Source organism: Amblyomma maculatum, unplaced genomic scaffold (assembly GCF_055883805.1).
Source record: "Amblyomma maculatum isolate TAMU_Amacu unplaced genomic scaffold, ASM5588380v1 scaffold_22, whole genome shotgun sequence".
Classification (NCBI taxonomy): Eukaryota; Metazoa; Arthropoda; class Arachnida; order Ixodida; family Ixodidae; genus Amblyomma; species Amblyomma maculatum.
Genome location: NW_028146747.1, coordinates 3,026,550 through 3,033,203, shown reverse-complemented (window position 1 = coordinate 3,033,203; position 6,654 = coordinate 3,026,550).

Sequence of the window (6,654 nt, the reverse complement as noted above, 5' to 3'; positions counted from 1 at the left end):
TGCTGACACGCTTCAATCTGTTCATCCACCATCAGTTATCGCTACTGCTCCTCTGACCTACGCCGACGCCGTTACAGCACCTGTCGCCTGTCCTATGGCCTATCACGATGTCCCAAGGCCCATTGCCGGTTCTTTGACTTACGCCGCCATCGTTGCACGACCTCGGCCGCCAACTTACACTCTTCCACCAGTGCCTCTGCAAGCACCAGCACTCTTTTTCTTCGTGCTATGGCTTCGTGCTATCGCTGTCTTTCCCAAGCTGAGATCCATCGAAGACCTGCGCAGCTTCCTAGGATTATGCTCCTACTTTCGACGCTCCATTCGAAACTTCGCCTCAATTGCTGCCTCTGAAAAAGCTTCTGTCGGGCAGTTCTGACTTTTAGCTCTAGTCACGTTTATGCGATAAATGCCTTTAATACGTTGCACCGCATCCTCACGACACCGCCCGTCCTGCGTAAAATTAACACGACGGCTCCTACAGAAGTACGCACCGACGCCACTGGTGTCGGTATCGGTGCTGTACACGCTCAGCGGAAATCTGGATTTGATTAATACGTCGTCTATGCAAACCGAACGCTCCCGAAGGCGGAGTAAAATTTCTCAGTAACTGAAGAAGATAGTTTGGCAATAGTTTGAGCAGTGACCAAACTGCACCCTTACCTCTATGGCCGCCCCTTAGAAGTTGTGACGCACCATCATGCGTTGGGTTGACTTTCCTTCTTGAAAGAACCATCCGACCGTCTTCTTCACTTAGTAAACTTTGTCGCTAAACAATGACATTACACCTTACAGCTGGTAGTGTGCGAACACTTATTGCATGAGATGGGAAATTGAAAACTGATGTAAAGTGCAACATACGCCATCCGTAGTCAAAGCAAGACGAGCCGCAGAAGTGACACGCTGGCGGCGGGTAATCTAAAAGCTCACGAATAGCAACTTGAGTGCACGTCAATATATGCTCTAACGGAAAATCCAGAGAATGTGAAGAGAACGCGCTAAGAATGTATTTTATTTTTCTTATAAAACAATTGTTCATGCGACCATGCTGCTGACACGAATGATGCAAAAGAACGGTTATGGCAGGGAGTTGACGCACGGCTCCCGAGCAGAGATGAGTAAGCATCAACTGCCGGTGGACCCGTCTTAAAACGCACATCTCTCGCGAATAGGAGCTCGCTACTATATGTACCAGCGTATGGAGACCAAAATCGGAGGCAAACTCGAAGGAGAAGGATAAATCCAGAATGCTTTGTGGCTTTGGAGTCTCATGTAGGAGGACTGGAGTGTTCTATGTACAGCAGATCCCCTGTGCCGACTTTCCCCTAGTGTATAGTGCGAAATGGCTTCCCGTATCAAAGTTATTTCATTTTTCTTTTTTTATATTTGTTCCCAAACTAGAGCCGTTATTGTTCCTGATTGATGATCACATGTATGCATGCACCTGAATATGTCATTCATAAATATTTTGTTTTTATAAGATGATATTCAAGAATTCATTTTTCGTTCCACAGCCCACTGAGTTGTCCTCAACATAAGTAGAGCCCTCTTGGTTAGCCATCACGTTTGAGCACCATAGGTGAGTCAGGTAAGATGCAACTGTTGTATACGTTCCTCTTGAGCGATACCGGTAAGCTGCTAGTCATAATCTGCGAGTGCTTGCCAAATGCGCTTCATCCCAATCTTATTCTTCTTGTTATTTCCTTTTCATGGTCCGGATCTGCGGTTACTACCTGTCCTAAGTAGACATATTCGCTTACTACTTCCAGTACTTCGCTACCTAATGCAAACTGCTGTTCCTTCCCGAGGCTGTAAAACTTTACCTTAGTCTTCTGCATATTGATTTTCAAGCCTAACTTTCTACTTTTCCTGTCTAGGTCACCAATCATTATTTGCTGTCCATCCCCCGAGTTGCTTAGCAAGACAAAGTCATCAGCAAATTGCCGATTACTGAGGTATTCTCCATCTACCCTTATCTCTAACTGCTCCCATTCCAAGTCTCTGATTACTTCCTCTAAGCAAGCTGTGAATAGTACTTGGGAGATTGTGTCTCATTGCCTAACTCCTATATTTATGAGAATTGTGTTACTTTATTTATGCAGAATTATGGTTGCTGTGCAGCCACTATGTATACCTTCCAGCACTTTCACGTACGGCTTGTCTACCCCCTGATTTCGCAATGCTTGCATCACCGCCGAGGTTTCAACTGAGTCAAATGCTTTTTCGTAATCAATGAATGCTATGTATAAGGGCTGGTTATATTCCGAGCATTTTTCTATCACCTGGTTGATAGTATGGATATGATCGAGAGTAGAGTACCGTTTCCGACAACCTGCTTGATCCTTTGCTTGATTGTAGTTTAAGGTTGTCCTGATTCCATTAGCAATTACCTTAGTAAATACCTTATACGTAACAGACAGTAAGCTGATTAGTCTGTAATTTTTAAGGTCCTTAGAGTCCCTTTTCTTATGACTTAGGATAATGTTTGCATTCTTCCATGGTTCCGGTACCGTCGATGACACCAGGCACTGCGTATACGGTGGCCAGTTTTTCTAGCACGATATCGCCCCAATTCTTCAACAAATCTGTAGCTATCTAATCTTCTTCAGCTGATTTCCCCCTTTTCATAGTTTCTAATGCTTTCTTGACCTCGTCCTTCGCCACTGGAGGAACGTCTGAGAAGCCAATCTCATTACGGTCCTGCCTACTTTGGCTACTGTAGAGATCTCTATAGAACTCCTCGGCTACTTTGACTTTCTTCTTCATATTCGTGACGACGTTGCCCGCCTTGTCCCTTATCTCATACATCTGGTTTTTGCCTATGCCCAATATCTTCTTTACCGCTTAAAGGCTTCCCCCGTTTTTTACAGCATGCTCAATTTTATCCATGTTATACTTCCTTATATCGGCCCCCTTGCGCTTATTGATTAGCTTTGATATCTCGCCCAATTCTATTTGGTCTGATGGGTTCGAAGCTTTCATACTCTGGCGTTTCTTAATCAAATATTTTGTCTCCTTAGACTGCTTACCGGTATCCTTTCTAACTATCCTACCACCTACTTCTACAGCGCACTCAGTAATGATATCTCTGAAATTATTGTTCATGGTAATGTCCTCGTCCTCGGTTAGAGCTGAATATCTATTTTGTAGCGAGATCCTGAACTCTTCAGCCCTCCCCCTCAACGCTAATTCGTTGATGGGTTTTTTGTTACTAATCTGTTGCGCTCCTTCTTCAGATTTAAGCTAGTTCGGGACCATCCTGTCGTCACTGCATCGCATTTTCCCATTACCTCTACATTTTGCATAATGGCGAGGGTTGAACACAGTATGTAGTCCATTTCATTTTTAGTCTCCCCTTTAGGGCTTTTCCATGTCCATTTCCGGTTCTTCCGTTTGCTGAAGAAGATATTCAAGATTCTTAAATTATTGCGCTCTGCAAACTCAGCTAGTAACTCCCCCCTGCTATTCCTAGAACCAATACCATAGTCGGCTATTGCCTGGTCTCCTGCCTGTTTTTTCCCTACCTTGGCATTGAAGTCGCCCATTAGTACAGCATACTGCGTCTTTACCTTTCGCATTGCTGATTTTACATCTGCGTAGCAGCTTTCAACTGCCTGGTCATCATAACTACATGTAGGTGCATAGGCTTGTACAACATTCAGTTTACACCGCTTATTAAGCCTAATTACGATGCCTGCCACCCTCTCGTTAATACCATAGAATTCATCTATATTACCCGCTATGCACTTTTTGTAAAGGAAACCTACACCTAGTTGTCGCCTCTCCTGTAAGCCTCGATAACACAGTTCATGCCCATTATTCAGTACAGTATATGCGTCATTCTGACTCCTAACCTCACTAAGCCCTATGACATCCTATTTCATACCCTCTAGTTTCTGTAACAGCACTGCTAAACTAGCTTCACTAGCTAGGGTTCTAGCGTTAAACGTTGCCAGGGTCAGTTTCCAATGGCGGCCTGTCCAGCGGAGCCAGAAATTTTTAGCACCCCCTGCTGCGTCACTGGTCTGATCGCCGCCGTGGTCAGTTGTTCCGCAGCCGCTGTTGACTAGGGGCCGGGGTTTAATGGAGCTTATCATGAGAGGTTGCGGCCAATTACTGCACCAGGGTGGCCAACTCCTGTTCTGGTGAGGGAGTGCGTTGCCGGAGGTGTTCACAGTCATCAGGTCGCACCCCAAACCTATTTACGCAATTCCATCGACACGCGTTTTTTTTGTTTTTAAATCCGGTGGAGAACTGCGTGGCACCGGTATTTGGAACCGTGGTCCTATTGTCTGCGAGGCGGATGTTCTATCGCTACGCCACCGCTGCGTAAGAATAAATAATGGGCGCATAGCTTGTGATCCAAGGAGCGCCTAGTGGGAAAATAGTGCTAAAATATAACGAGTGCGTTAGGGCTATATTTTCAAGCAGGAGCAAAGGAAAGCTTTGCACACCGTCTACTGCGCCTCCATTTTATTGGCGCTAGCTCACCTGCTTGAGCAATTTATTCACCTACAGTAAACCAGTAGTAGTGGTTGCATGGTGCCCATTTTCAACTTTCGCATCATTGGACAACAAATCAACGCAACATATCCGTCTTCTCATTTCCCAACACTGATTCGCGCATGTTTATTTTGAAGCTGGAAAGCGGTTTGTCTCCAACAGTTCATTTATTTCTTGAGCAAAGCGTTAACAGTAGGTTAATGGTAGACCATGAGTGCAGCTGGCGTTCTATCTAATTTCGTGCCGGAAGTAGTCATCAGCGCTCGAACCTTCGTCGTCAAACTAGTTTTCTAGAGCGGACGTCTGGTAATCATAGCGTAAATTGGCGAAGGGTACTCGTTTTCTCATTAATCATACGACCCGCTTGACAGCTGGAATTAGATGGCGTTATGACAGTGCTCAGACGCTGTTCTAAAGGCGCAGTTTCGGTGTTGTTCTGCCACAAAGATAGTAGAGCGAGAGGGCCTCCATTCGGGGTTATTTTCTAATTTAGGGTAGTCTTTTTTTCACCACGTCAATGAGGTATACGCCCTGCATCTCTGCATTCTATATCGTATGTGATGGTGCAAGCCATATATGTGGGCAATTTGCGTTTCAGACATATTTACATTGTTAGTTCGATTGCCTTGACATTATAGTGCTTTTACGTTGCCTTTTGAAGCAGGAAAATGAAGATGAAAGAATGAAAGAGCGAAGACACGCGAGTTCAGGTAACTGTAGGCTGACCATTCCGCTACCTCGCCTCTATTGGCCGCAGTAGTTAGTGTTCCGGTAAGGGGCAATTCAGAGCGGTGGCATGGGGATGGCGGACGGCTGTGTCGTTGAACAAACGGTTTGACACTGCGGTTGGGAACACTACGCGCAGTTGTTCATTTCTGCACTTAGTGTTAGAAATGAATAACTTCGAATCCAACGACCACCATTATTCATCCTGGGGTAACTCCTATCATGTTCATCTTTGTCCATTATTAAAACTGCAAAAGCAAGCCATACGCATCATAACCTCCTCCAATGTAACCGTCGCACATTTTGTTCATGGATTTAAATTTTCAACCCCTATCGACTCTATAGCTTTATAATCATCATCGTCATCATCATCAGCCTGATTATACCCACTGCAGGACGAAGGCCTGTCCCATATTTCTCCACTTAACCCGGTTCTGTGCTAGTTGCATCCACTTCACCCCTGCGAACTTCTTAATCTCATCCGCCCACCTAACTTTCTGCCGTACCCAGCTACGCTTTCCTTCCCTTGAAATCCAGTTTGTTACCCTCAGCGACCATCGGTTATCCTCTCTTCACACTACATGTCCTGCCCATGACCATTTCTTCTTCGTAATTTCTACTAGAATGTCGGTAACTTGAGTTATTTCTCTGACCCACTCTGCACGCTTTCTATCTCTTAATGTCACGCCTACCATTTTTCGTTCCATAGCCCTCTGGGTTGTCCTCAACTTAAGTAGAACTCTCTTGGTTAGCCTCCACGTTTCAGCCCCATAGGTGAGTACAGGCAAGATGCAACAGTTGTATACTTTCCTCTTGAGCGATACCGGTAAGCTGCTAGTCATAATCTGCGAGTGCTTGCCAAATGCGCTTAATCCCAATCTTATTCTTCTTGTTATTTCCTTTTCATGGTCCGGATATGCGGTTACTACCTGTCCTGAGCAGGCATGTTCGCCTACTACTTCCAGTATTTCGCTACCTAATGCAAACTGCTGTTCCTTCCCGAGGCTGTTGAACATTACCTTCGTCTTCTGCATATTGATTTTCAAGCCTAACTTTCTACTTTTCCTGTCTAGGACATCAATCATTATTTGCAATTCATTCCCAGAGTTGCTTAGCAAGGCAATGTCATCAGCAAATCGCAGATTACTGAGGTATTCTCCATCTACCCTTATCCCTAACTGCTCCCATTCCAAGTCTCTGAATACTTCCTCTAAACAAGCTGTGAATAGTACTGGGGAGATTGTGTCTCCTTGCCTAACACATTTCTTTATGGGAATTTTATTACTTTCTTTATGCAGAACTATGGTTGCTGTGCAGCCACTATATATATCTTCCAGCACATTCACGTACGGCTCGTCTACCCTCTTATTACGCAATGCCTGCATCACCGCCGAGGTTTCAACTGAGTCAAATGCTTTTTCGTAATCA